Raw genomic sequence first — 22,197 nt, 5'->3', positions numbered from 1 at the left:
AAGCGGTTACTGGTCATAGCTTAGCATCATCATCATCAATCGTATTTATTGAGCGCTTACTATGTGCAGAGCACTGTACTAAGCGCTTGGGAAGTACAAATTGGCAACATAGCATGGGCACTATGCTAAAATCACTTGACTTATAAATGCACTGTGATGTGCGTGCCAAGGTTTTTATTCTGGCAGAACCCATTTAGAGCCCAAGGAGAGTGTGAGTGGTGATGCACAAAACACTAACACCATAATGAGTTCCTTAGGGCCAATTTTGGTATCGAGCCTCAGGAATGAAGCTCATCTATCTTTCTCGACAGGGATCTCCATCATACCGTCGGTAGACAACGCGACATTAGCATGGCAATCAGGAGAGGGAGAATCCTACTTGAGCCGAAACTCTGGGGAGATTGGGAAACCAAAGGGGATAGTCAATCAATCAACAGCATTTCTTGAGCATCTACCGTGTGCTAAGCTCTTGGGAGAGTATGACAGAATTAGAAGATATGATCCCTGTCCTCAAGGAGCTTACAATATTTAAACATTGCAACATGCATAGCTAGAGGTAAATGAAATATCCACAACAAAGAGCACTTGTTATCTGCACAGTTTGAAGCAGCATGGCTTAGTGGAAAGAGCCCGGGCTTGGGAGTCGGAGGATGTGGGTCCTAATCCCAAATCCACCACTTGTCTGCTGTGTGACCTTGGGCAAGTCACTTAACCTCTCTGTGCCTCATCTGTAAAATGGCATTAAAAGTGTGAGCCCCATGTGGGACAACCTGATTACCCTGTGTCTACCCCAGCACTTAGAACAGAGCTTGGCACATAGTAAGCGCCTAATAAATGCCATAATTATTATTATTATGAGAAATAGCATTGGCAGTGCATCTTGGCCACAACTTCACTGTTGTGGAGGAGTGTGGCCTAGTAAAGCACGGTTCTGGGAATCAGAAGGACCTGGGTTACAATCCTGGCTCTGCCACTTGTGTGCTGTGTGACCTTGGGCAAGTCACTTCACTTCTCTGCACCTCAGTTCCCTCATCTGTAAAATGGGGATTAAGACTGTGAGCTCCCCGTGGGACAGGGACTGTGTCCCATCCGAGTAGCTTATATCTAACCCGGCACACAGAACAGTGATTGACACCTAGCAGGCGCTTAACAAACATTAGTATCGTTATCTCATCAGAATTCTCATCTTTGATATGAAAGACACATAAAGGTGAGACAGTCACACAAAGATTTGATTTGAGCCACTACAGATATAAGAATGAAAATCAGAATATAATTATGACGCAGATTTTGCAGGCACATAAACCTCTCTCTCTGTGAGTCGTCAAGTACCACTGTAAACTCCAAATAACTCTTTCATACTCTTAGGAGAAATTCAGTTCATCGAAGCAGTCATTTCTGAAATGGTGCATTTCAGAAATGGTGCTCTTGAGGCCTGAAAGAGTTAGTACTTCATCCTCAGGTGCCTTCATTTCTCCGAGTTTGTAAAGCAGGTTTGGCCATTGGGGGAAAATGATGGAAATAGAGATCTACTGCCCCACTATTACCACCACCAAATCACACCTCAACCAATTTTGAGTTTACCAATATTCTTATTGGGACTGCATATCCCAGAAATCTTTTGGGCTTAAAGCTGCTAATTCTCTGATCTTTCCACAGCCATGCCTTCATCTGGAGAATATCTGTGACACCAAGCACAGAGAGGTTAATCCTGTGTCCCATCTAATACTACCTGGTCTCCCTTCTGGCTCCTCCCAACAATGGGCTTCTTTAACAGAATGGTTTTAGTAAGCAGAACCTGGTGATTTTGCTTCAGTGAAATTGCAGATTACAAACTAAAAAGCAGCGTGGCTCAGTGGAAAGAGCACGGGCTTTGGAGTCAGAGGTCAGGGGTGCAAATCCAGGATTGTCTGCTCTGTGACTTTGGGCAAGTCACAACTTCTCTGTGCCTCAGTTCCCTCGTCTGTAAAATGGGGATTAAGACTGTGAGCCCACCGTGGGACAATCTGATCACCTTGTAACCTCCCCAGCTCTTGGAACAGTGTTTTGCATGTAGTAAGCACTTAATAAATGTTATTATTATTATTATTATTACAGATACCTTATTACCGGGAGTACACCACTGGTAACTGCATCACCCACTGCAGTGAAGTTGGCAACGTTAATAGCAGCATAATACCATATAAAAGGTAATGATCACTTGAAGTAATTCCTTTGGTTACTTTGATATTGGATTTTATATTCAAGTCTTTGTAAAGATCTTTCAAAATGCACTCTTTGATAGAAAGCTTATCTTGGCTTTCAAATTCTTCTTATGTCCAGTGATTTGCAAGGGCTAAAGTACATTTTTAATGGGATATGTTAAACCCTTATTGCGCCAGGCACTGTAGTGGGTGTAGATACAAGTTAATCAGGTTGGACACAGTCCCCATCCCACATGGGGCTCACAGTCTGAATCCCCATTTTACAGATGAGGTAAATGAGGCTCACAGAAGTTAAGTGACTTTTACCCAAGGTCACACCCTTTTTGGGCAGGGATTGTCTCTGTTGCTGAATTGTACTTTCCGAGCACTTGGTACAGTGCTCTGCACACAGTAAGTGCTCAATAAATATGATGGAAAGAAAGTGGTAGAGCCAAAATTAGAAACCGTGTCTTTCTGAATTCTAGGCCTGTGTTCTATACTCTAGACAACACTACTTCAAAATTTCTTTCAAATTCTTCATATGTCCAGTGATTTGCAAGTGAAAAAGTATCTAAAGAAAAGCAAATACCTGTGAGGTATTTCAAGATCTTGTTGGAAAGTAGAATCACGTTTCAGTAAACTGTTATGACGAAGGCCTCTACATCACCATTATTATTTAAATTCCTCATGCAAAATAATAGTATTTTAGGTGCTTACTCTGTGCTGAACAAAGGGGCAGATACAAAGATGTGAGATCGAACACAGTCCCTGTCACACATGGGGTCCCTAATCTAATTTATCCTGCTTTTACAGATGAGGAAACTGAGGCCCACGGAAGTTAAGTGACTTACCCAAGGTCACAGAGCAGACCAGTAGCAGAGCTGGGACTAAAACCAGGGTCTTGTGACTCCGAGTTCTGCCCTGTTTCCACTAAGCCACACCATCTACCCACCATTGGGAAGCAGCGTGGCTCATTGGAAAGAGCCTGGGCTTTGGAGTCAGGGGTCATGGGTTCGAGTCCCGACTCCGCCACATGTCCGCTGTGTGACCTTGGGCAAGTCACTTAACTTCTCTGAGCCTCAGTTCCCTCATCTGTAAAATGGGGATTAAGACTGTGAGCCCCACGTGGGACAACTTCATCACCTTGTATCCCCCCCAGCGCTTAGAAGAGTGCTCTAAACATAGTAAGCGCTTAACAAATGCCATTATTATTATTATTATTATTATTATTATCTACCCACCATTGGGAAGCAGCGTGGCTCAGTGGAAAGAGCACGGGCTTTGGAGTCAGAGGCCGTGGGTTCAAATCCCGGCTCCGCCACTTGTCATCATCATCATCAATCGTATTTATTGAGTGCTTACTATGTGCAGAGCACTGTACTAGGTGCTTGGGAAGTACAAATTGGCAACATAACAGTCAGCTGTGTGACTTTGGGCAAGTCACTTCACTTCTCTGGGCCTCAGTTCCCTCATCTGTAAAATGGGGGTGAAGACTGTGAGCCCCTAGTGGGACAAACTGATTACCTTGTATCTACCCCAGCGCTTAGAACAGTGCTTTGCACATAGTAAGCACTTAACAAATACCAACATTATTATTATTATTATTATCTACCTCTAAATTGCCTAAAAACAAAAAAATCCCTTCTTCCCTTGAGTACTTTCATCTCTAGCCTCCTATTTGGGCTCTGGTGGCAGAGATCAAGTATTCCCATGGAGAGAACATTGGAGATCAACCAGACCTCAATCTAGATGGAGAGGGGAATGCTCTGGGCCTCAGGGTACTATCATCACTTCAAAGTGTTCAAAATCATCTCCCTGCAGAGAAGTCGCCCATTACCTGCTTCAAAGGAGCCTCCTTGTTCTACACAGGACAAATGCTCTCTACTCCGATCTTACCTCCTGTGAGATCTTCAGGAGAAAGCAGTTCTGTGCCAAGAGTGGGAGGAACAATTTTTCTACTCTAGGAAACATCAGAAAGACTGGGAAATCCTTAGATGGCTGTGATGCATCCATCCTCTCCCACACCCGAAGGGTAACTGGGCTGGGGATAGCATTTCACAGAACAGCCCCACAAAAATAGTTGCTATAAGTCCCCCTGAGTTGACAAAAAAGATGCTAAGGCACGTACACTAACAAAAAAAAAGTACACTAAATCGCACAGTAAGAGAGAAAATAAATCTCCCTTCTCAATAATAATAATAATAATAATGGCATTTATTAAGCACTTACTATGTGCAAAGCACTGTTCTAAGCACTGGGGAGGTTACAAGTTGATCAGGTTGTCCCCTGGGGGGCTCATAGTCTTCATCCCCATTTTACAGATGAGGTAACTGAGACCTGTATATATGTATATCACCTGTATATATGTATATATGTTTGTACATATTTATTACTCTATTTCTTTTACTTGTACATATCTATTCTATTTACTTTATTTTGTTAGTATGTTAGGTTTTGTTCTCTGTCTCCCCCTTTTAGACTGTGAGCCCACTGTTGGGTAGGGACTGTCTCTATATGTTGCCAATTTGTACTTCCCAAGCACTTAGTCCAGTGCTCTGCACACAGTAAGCGCTCAATAAATACAATTGATGATTGATGATGATGATGAGACACAGAGAAGTTAAGTGACTTGCCCAAAGTCACACAGCTGACAATTGGCGGAGCTGAGATTTGATCCCTAACTTCGCGTTTTCAGCCAGTTAAAATCATTAAGCTTGGTTGAAATTTGAACTTACAACCAATTCCGTGATCTATAACAGAACATCTAGGTGGGCTTTCAACTACTGAAACAACTTTCTGGTGGCTGCCCGACAGGTTGGTTGAAGAAAGGAGAGGAAAAGAGAGCAGCGAGAAAATGCAGCGCTCTCTTGGCTCTCCCCGTTTTCCACGTCCCTTATTTTCCTCCTACCTCCTTGTCGGGAGAAGGCTATCTCCTCACACTGACCCTAAAGCAGTTCCTATGTAGGAGCACAAATGGCAGCAGTTGTGGCCCAGTGGATAGAGCACGGGTCTAGGAATCAGAAGGACCAGGTTTCTTTCAAATCCTGGCTCCTTCACTTGTCTGCTGTGTGACCTTGGACAAGTCATTTCACTTCTCTGTGCCTCAGTTACCTCATCTGTTACATGGAGATTAAGACACCGATTCCCATGTGGGACATGGACTGAGTTAACTCGACCTTATATTTATCCCAGTGCTTAGCACAGTGCCTGGTACGTCGTAAGTGCTTCACAAATGTAATTTTTTTTTAAAAAAGACATTCTGCAATTTTGCTAGTGGTCTGTGGGATACCCCAGCGCTTAGTTCAGTGATTGGCACAGAATAATCATTTTACCAATACCAATCATTACATTTATTGAGTGCTTACTATGTGCCAGGCACTGTACTAAGTGCTTAGGAGAGTACAAAACAATTGAGTTGGTAGACACACAATTCTTCTTGTAATTATTTATACTGGACATCCTAGTTTTCAGTCGGCCTCTCTCCTATCCCTCTGTAGACATTCATCATCATCATCAATCGTACATATTGAGCGCTTACTGTGTGCAGAGCACTGTACTAAACACTTGGGAAGTACAAGTTGGCAACATATAGAGACAGTCCCTACCCAATAGTGGGCTCACAGTCTAAAAGACTCATTCATTCATTCAATCATATTTATTGAGCGCTTACTGTGTGCAGAGCACTACACTAAGCGTTTGGGAAGTACAATTCGGCAACAGAGATGGGCCCTACCCATCAACGGGCTCATAGTCTTGAAGGGGGAGACAGACAACAAAACAAAACATGTGGACAGGTGTCATCATCACAATAAATAGAAGTAAAGCTAGATGCACATCATTAACAAAATAAATACAATAGTAAATATGTACAAGTAAAATAGAGTAATAAATCTGTACAAATATATACAAGTGCTGTGGGGAGGGGAAGGAGGTAGGGCAGGGGGTGATGGGGAGACATGTAACCAAGGTACAAGCGGTATTGCTTGAAGCATAGTAAGTGCTTAATAGAATAATAATAATTATTATTCATTTATTTTCAGCACCCAATCTCCATCCTCTGCGGCTCCTGCAACTGTGCACCTTGGCTCAGATGCGGTGCCCACGTATTTTGTTGGGTTTTTTTTATAACGGTATGTGCTAAGCACTTACTATGCGCCAGGAACTGTACTGAGTGCTGGGATAGATAAAAGATGATTAGGTTGGACACTGTTGATGAACCACATGGGGCCTACAGTCCCCATTTTACAGATGAGGGAACTGAGGCACAGGAAAGCCAGGTGACTAACCCAAGGTCACACAGCAAACAAATGGGGGAGCTGGGATTATTCATTCAATCGCATTTACTGAGCGCTTACTGTGTGCAGAGCACTGTACTAAGCGCTTGGGAAGTACAAGTTGGCAACATATAGAGACGGTCCCTACCCAGCAGCGGGCTCACAGTCTAGAAGGGGGAGACAGAGAACAAAACCAAACATATTAACAAAATAAAATAAATAGAATAAATATGTACAAATAAAATAGAGTAATAAATATGTTCAACCACATATTCATTCAATCGTATTTATTGAGCGCTTACTGCGTGCAGAGCACTGTACTAAGCGCTTGGGAAGTACAATTTGGCAACAATTTGGCATACATATATACAGGTGCTGTGGGGAGGGGAAGGAGGTAAGGCGGGGGGGGGGATGGGGAGGGAGAGGAGGATTAGAACCCAGGTCCTTCTGACGACCAGGCCCGTGCTCTGCCCACCGGGCCATGCTGCTTCCCATGGACCTGGGGCAGAAGCACCACAGAGCAAGCTAGTGGGGGGCATGGGTGGAGAGAGGAAGTTGTAGATACTCTCGGAGAAATATTCTAGATTCTGTGTACAGTCTTCTTATATCATTATCAAAGCCAGCACGGTTCTTAGCACATAGTAAGCAATTAACAAATACCACTCTATTATTATTATTACTACTACCAGGTTTGGGAATCCTTGATGTAGCTCAGTGGTAGAGCGCATGCTTCGCATGTATGAGGCCCCAGGTTCAATCCCCGGCATCTCCACTTATTTTTCTTTTAGACTGTGAGCCCACTGTTGGGTAGGGACTGTCTCTATATGTTGCCAACTTGTACTTCCCAAGCGCTTAGTACAGCGCTCTGCACACAGTAAGCGCTCAATAAATACGACTGATTGGCAAACACCCACAAAATGGCATGCGTGACAACAACCATTTAGGCTGCAGGCTCCGTATAACACATGTGAGTCAACTTCACCTCAGTATAGGTACTCTGGAGCACAGACCTAACAGTGAAGAGCAGAAACCAATTCCTTCTATAGGGTACCTTGTAGATTTATTTATTTGTTTATTCACTTATTTTTTTTTTTACCAACCATTGATTTAGCATCAGTTTCCATCCTGGTGGCTTGAATCAGGCCTTCATGTTGCGACCACACATTAAATCACAGGACGGTTGAGAAGTAGAGGGCTCTTGGCCACCTCAGCCTTGCAAGGAATCAACGAAGAGCCAGGATTTCCCACCTCTGGGGTCTAAGTATTACCCCAAGATAGCCCACAACAAAGCCGACCACTAAAGGACATTAAAGGAGCATATGGTGGGCTTTGTGTTGATATTCTATTTGCTGGCAATATTTCAACAATATTAAGTCTGTGAGCCCACTGTTGGGTAGGGACTGTCTCTATATGTTGCCAACTTGTACTTCCCAAGTGCTTAGTACAGTGCTCTGCACGTAGTAAGCGCTCAATAAATACGATTGATTGATTAAATACCAATAGTTAAATGTCACAGATTAGCGATCCTACAGTTCACAGTCATACAAGTATTAGGATAAATTCCTGTTTCATGTGCCATTTATTGCAAACACCCTCAAATCATACCACTATTAGGCTTTGAAAACGATGCTAAATATGGGCCATTTCATTTTCAACTCTGGAATCTTGCCATAGAAATTAAGATGACTGGATCAATTAAGGTTGGGTTGTTACTGAAACAACGTTATGGAAAAGGCATATGTGGTGGTGTTTAGAATGAAAAAAATGAGTTAGTTCATCAACATGTTGCTCTGTTATTCTTTTATGCCACTCCACAGGCCAACATGGAGTTACAGACATTGAAAGTGTAACTGCGGAATGTAAAAGCTGTATCACAACCATAGGTTGGTACAAGGCACTTGAAGAACATAGAGAAATCCCGACCCTCAAAGAGCTTATAATAAATTTCAGATGTATGAATACTAACTATCTTTCTTCCTCAGTGCATAATACGTTTTTACATGTGTATTGGGAAAAGCAAAGCTTTTGGCTTCACTCATGTTCAGTCAATACTGAGAAAAGAGGTTGCATTTCCATATTCTGAACAGCTCTTCAGGAAGGTCAGTTGTATATTCCATTATTTTACACTGTACATGATTGCAATTGCCATTTAAAGCAAAACAACAGTCTTAAAAGCTGCGTCCATCATTATTCTTTCAATGAATAAGTCCAAAGTGGGAACACAATCATTCAGCCCTTAAGTAATATACAGTAGGTGGAAACAGATGTGTACCCTCTTTCAGTCTATAAATGTGAAACCTCTCCTGAAATGCTTAGAAGTTCATTCAAGTGCTATTCAATCGCCTTTCCAACCACAGTTGGTATGCTACACATATTGTTCTAATTTCATAGCTATTTCCTCGACACAACTGGCTTCAATTTTAACAATTCAAATTGATGGACAAAGCTACAAAACACAGCATCTCTCCTTTTCATTGACTACATCTCTACACTGAGCTATAAAAGTTCAATCGCGGGGTAATTTTATGAACATTTTTTTTTCCAAAATCCTGGAGATATGTAATGAAAGCATGTTTCGCTGTATTGACAAAACACTATTGAGTTTGTCAGTATCCCTGTAATAGTAAATTATGCCCTTACAACTGGCCTGTTGAAAACTGGTCTCAGGTTGAGAGCATCAACAGAATGAGCAAACCTTTCTAAAATGAGACCCTGCCCTGTTGTTTCTTTCAACCCCTAAAGAAACAAAAATAATAAAAAGGCTTTTATTTTTGCTTTTATCATTTTGAAATTACAAACTCTACTCTTATGCTCACAAAGCCTGGAGTTTGGACCCATCCATCCTTAGGTATTAATAGGTGATTTGGTAAATTGCAAAAAGCATCATACTGCTGGAAAATATTTCCCAGAACTTCTAACCACAGGTAAGGCATCACTGGAATCAAACTTTTTTTCTTTCTGAGTTGCACCAAATCCATGTCCACACAATGGCAAACAGACGTCCACGAGTTCTCAGAACGCTGACATAGTTTTGTCAAAGGAAACAAGATGGTTTTGCCTCATTCCAGCACAGATTCTAAAGAAGATGAATGAGTGATAGTCAGGGAAGAACATTGGACCTCATCTCTGCAGGGACTTCAGTTCAATAGCATCTATTGAGTTCCTACTGTGTTCAGAGCACATTATTAAGTGACTATAGAAGCAAAAGTCACAGCTCCGACTATAGAGGAACTGATCACCTAATGGATCCTCCAGACAAGATTTAGGTGCTTTCTTCCTCTCCCTCTCCATCAAGTTCGCTAAGTTCGACTTACATTTAACAACACTGTGTTGAACACCAGAAAGAGACACATACCTACAAAATTAGCTAGATTAGACTTGACCCATGTAAATACAGTCTTGAATCAAAACATCAGCAGGATGGCTTTGGGGATACGGTTTCTATTGTAGTCCATTCTGCATCATATATTCTGCTTCATATATTCCAATGGCATCATTTAGCCACTCCCTCTCTGCCTTTCTGTTTTTAATCCAAGATCCCTCTTTTTCTTTCATCTGGACTCCATATTTTCATTCTACTGGGTACTGCTAAAATTTTGAGTCCAAGAGAGGGAAAAAAAGAAGAAAAATTCACAGACAAATCACCTCTTATTAGGACAAAGTTTTTCAGAGCCTGCTGAAGGGGACATGGGTGGAGATGGAACATTTTTATCAGCTCACAAATTGCAAAACTGTCTGATCAAATCAAGGACTGGAACAGAGAGGGCCATTCAGAGCAGCAAACACTTATGTTTACTAGCTTCCAGCCTGCTTCTGTTCACAGTACAAGGTGTTGGGAATTATTTATACAGCCCTCTGTGGTCCGAAACCTAGCTACCTGACAAAGTGTGTCTCATTTTGTGTTCCTTCCCTGTGGTTAAGACCAGCTGAGCTGTGCCTGATTTCGGCTCTTGAACTGAATCCTGCAGGATTAGTGAAGAGTTGGAAGGTTTTGCCAGCTCTAGGTAATCCATTTGGCCTTAGAGATGAGCCAGAATCTCCATTTTGAGTTTTCCATATACAATGCAAGATCTGCTGTTTTATTTAGGCTTTTGCTAGAGGGATTGCCCACTAACTCGTTGTAACTAGCCATACTAATTCCCCATTAAGGAATATAAAATAGATAGAGATACATGGGGGTGGATACAAGCAAATCGAGTTGGACCCAATCCCTGTCCCATATGGGCTCACAGCCTCAATTCCCATTTTACAGATGAGGTGACTGAGGCACAGAGAAGTGGAGTGATTTGCCCAAGGTCACACAGCAGACAAGTGGCAGAGCTGGGAGTAGAACCCAAGTGCTCTGACTCCAGACCTGTGCTCTTTCCCCTAGGCCATGCTGCTTAAAGAAGCAGCATGGCTCAGTGAAAAATGAAAGGGAAATGCTGCTTAGAGAAGCAGCATGGCTCAGTGAAAAAGAGCCCAGGCTTTGGAGTCAGAGGTCATGGGTTCAAATCCCGGCTCTGCCAATTGTCAGCTGTGTGACTTTGGGCAAGTCACAACTTCTCTGGGCCTCAGTTACCTCATCTGTAAAATGAGGATTAAGACTGTGAGCCCCCAGTAGGACAACCTTATCACCTTGAAACCTCCCCAGTGCTTAGAACAGTGCTTTGCACATAGTGATCACTTAATAAATGCCATCATTATTATTAAAGACGGGAGATATGGTTTCCTGTAACTCAAGACCCACTGGATCTAAATTTACAATTGCTCCATTTGTATTTCAATAATTTGCTCAAATTCCATGAACCCCAATCTAGGGTGGGGAAATATTTTTAATTCAACAGCCCCTGTGCCAAGTGTCTAAGAATCCCATCTGCAGTTGAGCACAGTGGAAAAGCAGAACTCATCTGCCTGGATGGAAGAAAAAAAATATATATTTCTTGGTTCAAGCCGCAGAATAGGGTATCTAAAAATCTGTCGTCGATAACTTAGCATGAGAAGAAACTGAAAAAGTAAACACTGAAGAACCTAATCAAAGAGGAGGACTGCCCAATTCTACTTATATGAGAAGACGGGAAAGGAGGTTTTTAGGCAAAAGTGCAGTTTTATTTGAGCGTAAGGGTGAAAAAGGGGAACAGGAATTTTAGAAGGAACTGAGGAGAGGGAGGGTTTGGGGCTTCAGAAAGAGCACAGGCCAAGAAGGTCATCGATTGGGGGCTTTTCAATCCCAACTGGAAACTGTCAGATCTCAACTTGGGCACGCATGCTTTTAGAGAAAACCCAGGTCAAGTTTGGAGGAAAAATTTCTTAATGAGCTGTCAACATAATTCAGGACTTTCAAGGCAAATAATTAAGACACACAAATCACGTCCACCCAGCTAAATAGCAGGATGGATTTATGCCAAGAGCCACAATTATATTCAAGGAATGGTACTCTTCTTCATAATCAAAACATCTCATGCAGTAAATATATCTACCATTGATTGACTGAAACTTTTCCATGACCGACTGTTTATCACCTTCCCCATTTAAGCGTTTCAGATGGAAACATTTGAAATCATCTATGGACGACTGAAAAAAAAAACCCAGCAAAACAAGGAAGAACGCAGGAGGCGGTCATCTTCGGTTAGAAAATATGTGCTGGCATCACAAGATTTGGGGCTTAAAATCAAACAGAAAATGTAAACATTTCTCATATATGAAATCTCAAGTTGAGTCCAATTCCTAAAACTAGTTCCACACAAATAAAGCCTCTCAAGTAAGGGTTTGTGAGAGAGTATTGTGGAGATTGAAGGAAAATAGTCAACACTTCATGTTTCAAGGTATTTATAATACCATTTTTCGTTCCACTTTTTTGAGCACTCCCTAACTTAGTGAACTGCTTTTGTGCACAAGACATACATACACCCTAAATACCATTCATTCCCCACTCCTTAGATTTAAAGTGTCCAATCAGTCTAAGAGCCTGTTCTTTGTACGACATCAGAACATATTGCCTATTCATGTTAATGATAGTTTTAGGTTCCCACTTGAAAGCAAAAATGAATGCTTTACATGGCATGGAAACTTGATTTTCTCTTTTTTTTTTTCCTTGATTCAAGCCTAATAGTGACCTGATTACCACTTTTCCCTTCAGAATGAGATGACACATTTCTCACAAATCTATAAAACATCACTGGGGGCAGGGATCATGTCTATCAACTCTATGATACTCTCCAAGTGTGTAGAACAGTTCCCTGTACAGAATACGTATTTGGTAAATATCACTGGTTGATCCTGACCGCGGTGTTTTTTATGGTATTTGTTAAGCACTATGCTCCAGGCACTCTACTAAGCACTAAGATAGATACGAGCTAATCAGGTTGGACACGGTCCGTGTCCCACATGAGGTTTGCAGTCTTAATCCCCATTTTACAGATGAGATAACTGAGGCATAGAGAAGGTAAGGCACTTGTCCAAGGTAGCAGACATAAGATGGAGCCAACATTAACACCCAGGCCCATGATCCCTCCACCATGTCACGTTGCTTTCACAACCATTTATAACACAAACCTAAAAACAATGAAGGACAGTATTTCTGAACTGGTCTTAGCTTAACCAAGTCAAAAAGGGTAGTGTGATGTTAAACCTCACACATTTATATTTCAAATAATAAAAAGGGGAGCCCTCGTTAAGGACACGAGATATAATGACGACTTGCTATTTGGGTTTTAACTAACACAACAAAATCTCTTGGAAAGAGGAAACACCCAGACTGGGCATTGTCTTTTGACTCGTGGCGAAAAGAAGAAAATACAATTATATGATAATGTGCATTGTTTCACTCCATATATGAAATTCCAACGGAAAAAAATCCTCACTATTTTCTGAAAGGGCACCGCTGGAACTAACATACCTATAAAGTCAACATCTTGAAATTATGATATATGAGGCAGCCACTTCCGTGAATGTTACAGTGAGTCATAAAGTCTCATTTCAGTGCCTTCCATACATTTGTGTCCTGTTTCTCAAGGCTTCTATTTGGACTGCTTTAAAAATGGGTTTTGCAGATGGTGGCAATTTCTCTGAAAAGATGTATCCATTATACCCAACTGGAATTTAGTTTTCTGACTTTATCCCATTTTTTTCTCATTTCCTTCCTGCCCATACCATAATAACTGGAGGAGCAATTGCATGTGTTAAAACTATTATCCCTCCACTTCAAGACAATTGCAACTGCATTAGGATCAGAAATGCTTTCAAACCCAATTAGTGGGTAAAGTCACTAAAAGCACTAGTATCTCAAAATTATTTTATTTCCTTATCTATGCCATTGGCCTAAATGGATACCAGAACCTAAAAAGGAAGATCCTTTCCTCCCCTTCAATTACGCGTATGGTTTGATAGCTGTTGCCATTATGATCCCTCCAGTAAAAGGGACATGCCGTGCGTCTTTCAAAAAAGTGATCACCTAAAACTCTAGGGCATTGTCATTAATGACTTGGATAGTGGTAATTTTATGTAATCACTTAGAAAGACCCGGCTGACGTCTTTTTCTACTTCCCTGTCCCTCAGCATTGCTGTGTAAACTACTTGAGGGCAGGGATAATATCTACTATATGATATTATCCCAAGTGATTGGTATACCGCTCCCCACAACAGAACACACTTAGTAGATCCCATCAATTGAATGACTGTGCGAACGACTGCTTTTTCATGACGTGCCGGCTATGTTGCAAGACGGTAGTTCTGAAATGTCACCAGAATTTTAGAGCATTTAATGCTGGCGCAGAGGAAATCTGAGTGTGTGAACCAGGGCACTTATTACTCCATGATATGATTTTCCTCTTCACAGGTGACAACTCTGTTGCTCTGAACAATCTAAGCATTCAATAAATGATCGATTGATTGACCGATCGAAACATATCAAACAGTGATCTGGTAGCGGGTTAATGCCAGAGAGTCCTTACTAAAACTATGGTTTTTGTTCCATAGTTTTTGTTAAATAGTTTTAGTAAGAAATTCTGGTTCAGAGTCAAATGGGTCAAACCTGAGAAGGAAATACTGTCTGTCATCATCCTGAGTGCTTCTTGATCAATCGATCCCATCATATTTATTCAGCAGTTACTGTGTACAGGGCACAGTACTATGAGCTTCGGAGGGCACAATGTAACAGAGTTGGGAGGCACATCCCCTGCCCACAACGAGGCTGCACTCTAGAGACCCGTTTATGGCCAAATTTGTCTTTGTAAATTTTCCTTCACATTTTTCCAGGGTGGAAACCAGTCTGAATTGATGAAATACTTGATTTGTAATCAGGGTGAAATTCCTCTGGACACAAAGACGATAAAAAATTTGAGTAAAAATCCAAGAACCAGAGCCTGGAGTCTCCACCACTTGCCTGCTCGGTGACCTTGAGAAAGTTACAACTTCTCTGTGCTCAGTTTCCTCATCTGTAAAATGGGGTTAAATATCTGTTCTCCCCCACCCTTTGGTTGTGAATCCTATGTTGGACAGAGACCGTACCTGACTTGATTATCTTGTTTCTACCCATGTGCTTAGCACAGGGCTTGTTCCATAAGTGCTTAATGGTACCATTAGTAAGACCCAATCTAGCCATGGTCTGGGATGAAGGTATCAAAGGTATATAGGGCATAAATGAACACTCAGATTTCTTTAAAAGGGTTGTTTTCCCAAAGAACCAAACCGAAAACAGAAATCTTTCTCATATCACTTCGACAGGATGGATCTGTGAGACACAAAGTAAATTTTCTCTTTGGTATCAGGTTTCAGATATTGAAACTACATTTTCAAGGCTCCAAGCTGCTCAATATTTGAAGTAGAACAACCTAATAATTACTTCCTCTCTTTCAGCTGGCAGCAGCTTTCTGAAGAGCTAGCTAAAAACTCTTGGTACTTTGGCAAGAGACTGTTTTGACGGAAAAGAAATATATGCTATGGTTTTAAATTGTTCCATGCATGCATGACTAACATTTGCTATTGGTTATTATAGCAAGCATCTTAATGATTCCTAGAAAGAAATAAACAGCAGTGGGTTCTTTCAGTAATATTGGTGGCCAGAGATGCTCTATTTGCAGTCTGCCTTGCTGAAAAGAGCACAAGTCTAGAAGTCAGAGGATCTGGATTCTAATCCTGCTTCCACCATTTTCCTGCCGCATGACCTTGGGCAAATCATTTCCATTCCCAGTGACTCAATCGCTTCATCTGTGAAACGGGGATTCAATGCCTTTTCTCCCTCCTATTTAGACTGTGAGCCCCATGTGGGACATAGACTTTGTTCAACCTGATTAGTCCTTGGCACATAGTAAGTATTTAACAAATACCAACATTATACATCTACTCCAGCATATAGCAAGGACTTACAAACACCAGAATGCAATCAATCATGCTAGAGTGGTTACTGTGTGAAGAACACTGTACTAAGCACTTGAATAAAATACAATTATAGAGTTGGTAGACACATTCCCTGCCAACAAGGAGCTTACAATCTTAAGCTCTTTATTGTCATCATTATTATTTACAATTAAGTCTATTTTAATTGACAAAATGCAGTGAACAAATGCAAATAAATTATTCCGCTCTAACAGAGGGACTGGAATAATGGAATGGACTATCACAAATTTTAGTTTATCGGCCCAACCTTGGAAAATTAAGGACAGAGAGGTGCTTTTGGAATCATTAGAATGGGGCTATTTTAGTAACCAATAGCCACTAAAAGAAAACTGAAGAGTTGAGAGTTTGATGAGAGCACTTTTGATGAAGAAATTACGCAGGTGAAAGTCTAGAAAGGGTTTCTTGATGTTAAAAGAGAGGAGGAAAAGATAGTTAGAGATTTCCGATTGGGGGACTTTTACCCCTCGGGAGTACATGAAAGTGTGGTAGGGGTACAGCCCACAGAGCGGACAGTGGGGATCAATAACGGGATTCCGGGAGACTCCGCCAGGAGTAGCCACAGGAGGGAATCCAAGACAGACTGGGGGGAATCACTTCCAAGCAAATTTCCATGTTTGCAGATTCTCCAGGCAAGTTATGCCTCCCCTGGCTCTCAATGGCTTTGCTGCCCCCTTTCCCTACATTCAAACCGCCTCTCCTGGTCCCCATGGCATCCTGTGGGCTGCAGGAGGAGGTGAGAAGAGAGTGATAGAGTCGGAATCCTTTAGCCTCAGAGGCTCAACAGAAGCAGTTGTCTCTTGCTACCCACTACTGGTGTTGCTCTACTCTTCACTTGGGAACTTCTGGCTCTGCAGGCTTTTATACTCTGAGTCTGGATGGAAGCAAATAGGGAGGAAGGTACAGAGGGGCTATGGTGTGGGCAGAGAAAGTGGGAACCCTGCATGTGAAAAGATACATGAGGAGGATAGGTGGGGAGGGGTATATAACGCCTGCTGCACATATATGACATACCAGTTTCCTCATCTGAAAAATGGGAATAAAAGAGAGTGGGAGCTGAAAGTGAGCAAAGTACTCTGTACTATCTCATAGCCCTGCAAGCAACCCCAGAGCTTAACATAAGTGCTTAAGAAATTTCATGGAAATTAAGTTACTGGATTGCAAACTTTCACCACTGACGGTACAGCCCCCACGGGAAAAATCAGGATATGAACTCAGGTCCTGTGATTCCCAGAGCAACGTTTTTTTCCACTAGTCAAACAACAGAGGTTCATGAAGTGGTCATTTCAGGTCAGAAACTGAAACTGCAGTTTCTAGGAAAGACTGGAAACACTATTCTAAGAGCTTTGAAATCAGAAACCCTAATAAACTACCCCTGTTTAGACTGACAAAACAAATACACTCACTAGCCAAATAATTTCACTAGTGAAGTGAGATCGGGGGCCAAGTTAATGATCACTCTACAGTCCTCACCCTAACTCCATCCATTTGTGGGTGGCTTAATAAATTATCTGGGTGCTGATTATCTTTTTAGTTAACAGATTGTCCTCAAAATGCAAAACTAACTTTTGTGGAGACATGGTTCCTTATCGGTCACTTTTAATCTTTAGAGAAAAATGTTCCCAACAATAAGCCTCAGCCATGGACAATAGACCATACATTCCTCTTTTTTTTTTCCTTTTTGTGTAATGGTATCCACTGACACTGTGGAACCATGGCAGCAGGTAAGAAATGACACATGAAATGAAAGCTCTCTGCTCTGGAGCTGCATAAAGAAAGCTCAGAAGGTGCGGTGCAGTGGCTGCTGAGCCATTATATAGCCATAAGATTAAACTCAGGAACAGCTAGAAACCATCTCCCATCTCGGCAGAGAATTTGATCATTTTTAAAAAGTAGTTTTATCCAGACCTTCCTCTCTCTTTCTCTCTCCCAGTAGCTAGCTGGAACCAGTGAAAGAACAATCAGGGTAATTGGGAGTGAGCTGTCAAGGTATGGCGGAGAGGATGGGAAGGAAGGTGGAGAGGCAGCTGCGTGAACAGGGAGGGACCAGGATTATTGAAAGGGAGAGTCGTCCCTATTAAATCCTATCCCCTGGAGGAGCTTTCTCTTTCTCTCCCTTTCCTTTCTATTTCTGAAGTTCATTCGGTGATTGACAGGAAACTACAATTTTTTTTTTCTTTTAAACAACAAAAGAGCATCCTTTGAAAGAGGCTTGCAATAGCCCCGATCTCATAAAACAGATCCCACGATTTCAACTGTAACCACGATGCGGCTTCAGCCTTGGCATCCCATCAAGAGGCAAGTCAGTGTGAATTAAGAAGCACAATTAAAGTGACCACGTTTCTGCAAATGCAAAGTGGGACAGAGGCTTCCTCCAAGTGGGGCTTGCATCGGGTTGGACTTCTGGGTGCAGGGTGTCCCCAAGATGGGTGTATGGTCTACACACATGACGGAAGGGGAGGGGAAAAGCAGGAAAAGGAGAGAGACAGCAATCTATTAAAGAGAGACTGATTGACTGAGGCAGACAGACAGAGAGCAAGGCAAAGAAAAGGACAGAGACTGAGGACAGAGAATCAAAGTCAAGTAGAGGAAGAGATGACAGCCGAACAGACGTAGGGTAGACAGACGTACACTCTCAAGCAGACTCCACACACACAAGACAGATACAAACTCTCCCTCACAAGTCCAAAAGTTTGATACATAAACACACAGACGTAGACACAGACCCAACAGTTAGACCTGCACACACATGTGGGAAGACAGACACACTCTCCCACACACCCAAAAGTTACAGACGCACACACGGAACCCAGGTACACACTCTACGTCACAAATCCAACAGTTAGATGCACAGATCTGTGAGCTTGCTGTTGGGTAGGGACCATCTCTATATGTTGCCAACTTGTACTTCCCAAGCACTTAGTACAGTGCTCTGCACACAGTAAGTGCTCAATAAATACGACTGAATGAATGAATACCCAGCAATACACACACACGGGAGACAACCCCACGTTCCTACAAACCTAACAGCTAGACACATATATACACAAACACATAGGGGAAACGGACCCACTCTTCCACAGACCCAACAGTTAGAGACAGACAGACTGACAGACACACACACACACACTCTTTCAGTTAGGAGTCAAGGACTAGAGAACCCAAGATCCTGGGACATGAAGAGCAATGCTCTTTCCTTTGGACTAAAGGGCTACTGCATCAAACGTACGGTAATAAGAGAGAAAATGAAATATTTCCACTATCCCTCATACATCTAGTAGTTCTGGGCCACTTGATGGTTGGACTCATTACTCCATTACTTGCCAATATGTTGTAGCCAGGAAGACTGCAGCGTGGCCTAATTGCAAGAAATAAGGCTTGGGAGTCAGAAGATGTGGATTCTAATCCCGGCTCCACCACTTGTCTGCTGTGTGACCTTGGACAAGTCACTTATCTTCTCTGTGCCTCAGTTACCTCATTTGTAAAATGGGGATTAAGACTGTGAGCCCCATATGGGACAGGACCTGTCTCCTATCTGATTACCTTGTATCTACTCCAATGCTTAGAACAGTGCTTGGCACACAGTAGGAACTTAAATACCATAATTATTATTACTATTATTGCAGGGAGGAGTAACACACCCTTGATACCCTGGGAGGTGTTAAAAGAGAAGAATTAACCTAGCGTACCTATTTCCTTCCAGGAGCTGCCACTGAGAAAACTTGCAGACGATGAAGGGATAAGCCATGTTATAACACACTTAAGAAAACTGAGTTATTGCCTTTCTTTTGGGATCTCCCAAGTATTTAGTACAGACCCTCGTATTCAGGAGGTGCTAAATAAATTCCACTGATCAACTGGCTGATTGATGGCATTTGATCCACAGTATCTCAAGATATGATTCTAATTTTCCTCTTCCTTTGACTTCTCCCCACCTCCCCTCTCTCCCTCCCCCCTTCCTCTTTTACTGAGGCCTGGAGGATTAATCAGAAAAAAAAAAATGTGCATTCCCTTTCACTACTGGTAAGTCTGAACCTATTGTAAAGGGTTCATTCGAATGAAACCCTTCCCGAAAATAAGAGCTGGTCCTAGGTCATCTCTTTAAAGGGCATCTTTCTAATAGGGAAACAACAGAGTGAGCAGTTGCACTCCTCAGCCTTTCGGAGAACTGCTCTTCCTGACTGTTTATCCTGTTTCAGCATCTTTAGGAAGACTCGTAATGGCTGTGTCATGAGTTACCTCCCCTTGACAAGGAAATAAAAGATGTGCTAATGGGAGGAGCCAAATAATCAGCACTTATAAAGAAAGGAAACTGTTTTCACTGGTAGGGAATGAGACTGAATTTTGCAGATGTAAAAGGGATGCATTACTACCATTCATAACTTGGAACTAACAGAATCACAGACAGTATCTTCCAAAATTCCTCCATCCCTCTCTGCTCACACAAGGCCACAACTAAATCAGCCCAGGCCGAGGGCTGTCTACTCTAATGATCTCCAAGAGAGAAGATTCCACACTCACCTTTGTCAAATTATTCCAATGCCAGTATTTCTGTAGGAATTTCCTCCTCATTTCTGACAAATCTCTCCTAACCTCATTTGAACTCCTTCCCACAATAACTCTGCTTCTCAGAAAAATGGGTATATTCATTTACCAGAGAGTTGTCTCCCCAGGGGACAATTATCTAGTACGTCAGGGATGAGTCACAAAGCCATTTCCTATCAGGGAGGAATTTACTGACAGACAAATGAACTATTAGGAGATGAAACATTTCTCGGACTAAAATATTGACCCTTTTTTTAAGGGGTGATGCCTCAATGTTCTTGATCAGTTCTGACATGCACATTCCAAGGATGTAAAATAATTAAGCAAACCAATGCCACTGTTGGTCAGCTCAAAGGTCAATTCAGTATTACACATTGAAAAATGATGGTTGATGGCATGCAGCCGTGGTGGAGGATGCAATCATCCTTCTGGGGAATGTGTTAACGGGATATGGAGTCCACAGTTGATGTCTCCTACCCAGATATCGACTGTCCTGAGGTCTCAGCTTTCCACGGCTCCCTTCCTGCACAACTTCTTGAGAAGCAGCGTGGTTCAGTGGAAAAAGCCCGGGCTTGGGAGTCAGAGGTCAAGGGTTCTAATCCCGGCTCCGCCACAAGTCTGCTGTGTGACCTTAGGTAAGTCACTTAGCTTCTCTGGACCTCAGTTACCTCATCTGTAAAATGGGGGTTAAGACTCTGAGCCCCACGTGGGACAACCTGATCACCTTGTATCCCTCCCAGCGCTTAGAACAGTGCTTTGTACATAGTAAGTGCTTCACAAATGCCATTATTATTATTAGAATTCTGGGAGCCGGCCTAAGTCTTCAGAGAGGATCAAGAGGTAAGAGCGATTAAAAGATAAGGAGCTGAAAAGTCCAATATGTTCCCTGTCCATCATTCAAATCTGCTGACAGAGGATCCGCAACTAAATTTTTAAAAAATACAATTTTGCCTTCCAAGAAAACCTGAAAGGCTAACATGAAATTCTGATTGCCCCATCTTAAGGCGGATATAACGGAGGTGAAGGAGGTAGAGACGCTGAGGAGGTTGGGAAACCATCCGTAGGACGGCAGACTGAAGCTTACAAAATCACAAAGGGTGGGGAAGTCTTGTCCAACAAAAACCACAACGATGAGATTAGAGAGCATCCACAAAAGCCTGAAGGCAGTAGGTTCAAAACAAACAAAGGAAATATCGCTTTTGCAGAGTGGGTGGCGAATGTATGGAATTTGTTACCACGGAACAGTTTGCTGACAGAGCACACTAATTGGTTCAGGAAGGGTTGGATCCATTCTTGGGAGAGTGATAACGAGTAATTACAGAGGATGTTAGAGGGAGTTAGGTAATAATAATGGCATTTATTAAGCTCTTACTACATGCAAAGCACTGTTCTAAGCACTGGGGGGATACAAGGTGATCAGGTTGTCCAACGTGGGGTTCACAGTCTTAATCCCCATTTTACAGATGAGACAACTGAGGCCCAGAGAATAATAATAATGGCATTTATTAAGCGCTATGTGCAAAGCACTGTTCTAAGCGCTGGAGAAGTGAAGTGACTTGCCCAAAGTCACACAGCCGACAAGTGGCGGAGCTGGGATTTGAACCCATGACCTCTGACTCCAAAGCCCGTACTCTTTCCACTGAGCCACGCTGCTTCTCGAGGTGGCTTGAGACTGATTATCAGGCAAGTGGGATGGTACAATAATAGCCATAAATTTGGATGTTACAGTGGGCAAACACCACCACTCCGTCCCTCAGAGCATCCTTTGGTTCCATGGTCTGAGACAAAATAGGTTACTCGTGATCTTTTGTGTTACTTCCTAG

The 22,197-nt window shown here is 42.3% G+C and overlaps 1 long non-coding RNA gene and 1 other non-coding gene across 2 annotated transcripts in view; one reads left to right on the top strand and one right to left on the bottom strand.

The window, feature by feature from the left end:
* Positions 1–22,197, bottom strand: part of LOC119936394 — a 319,208-nt gene that overhangs the window by 28,547 nt on the left and 268,464 nt on the right. The window lies entirely within an intron of this gene.
* On the top strand, positions 7,152–7,229 carry TRNAA-CGC. The gene has a single exon. It is a non-coding gene; the product is annotated as a tRNA-Ala (tRNA).

Source organism: Tachyglossus aculeatus, chromosome 13 (assembly GCF_015852505.1).
Source record: "Tachyglossus aculeatus isolate mTacAcu1 chromosome 13, mTacAcu1.pri, whole genome shotgun sequence".
Classification (NCBI taxonomy): domain Eukaryota; kingdom Metazoa; phylum Chordata; class Mammalia; order Monotremata; family Tachyglossidae; genus Tachyglossus; species Tachyglossus aculeatus.
The sequence above is the reverse complement of the archived record's forward strand: the minus strand, read 5'-3'. Positions and strand labels throughout refer to the sequence as shown.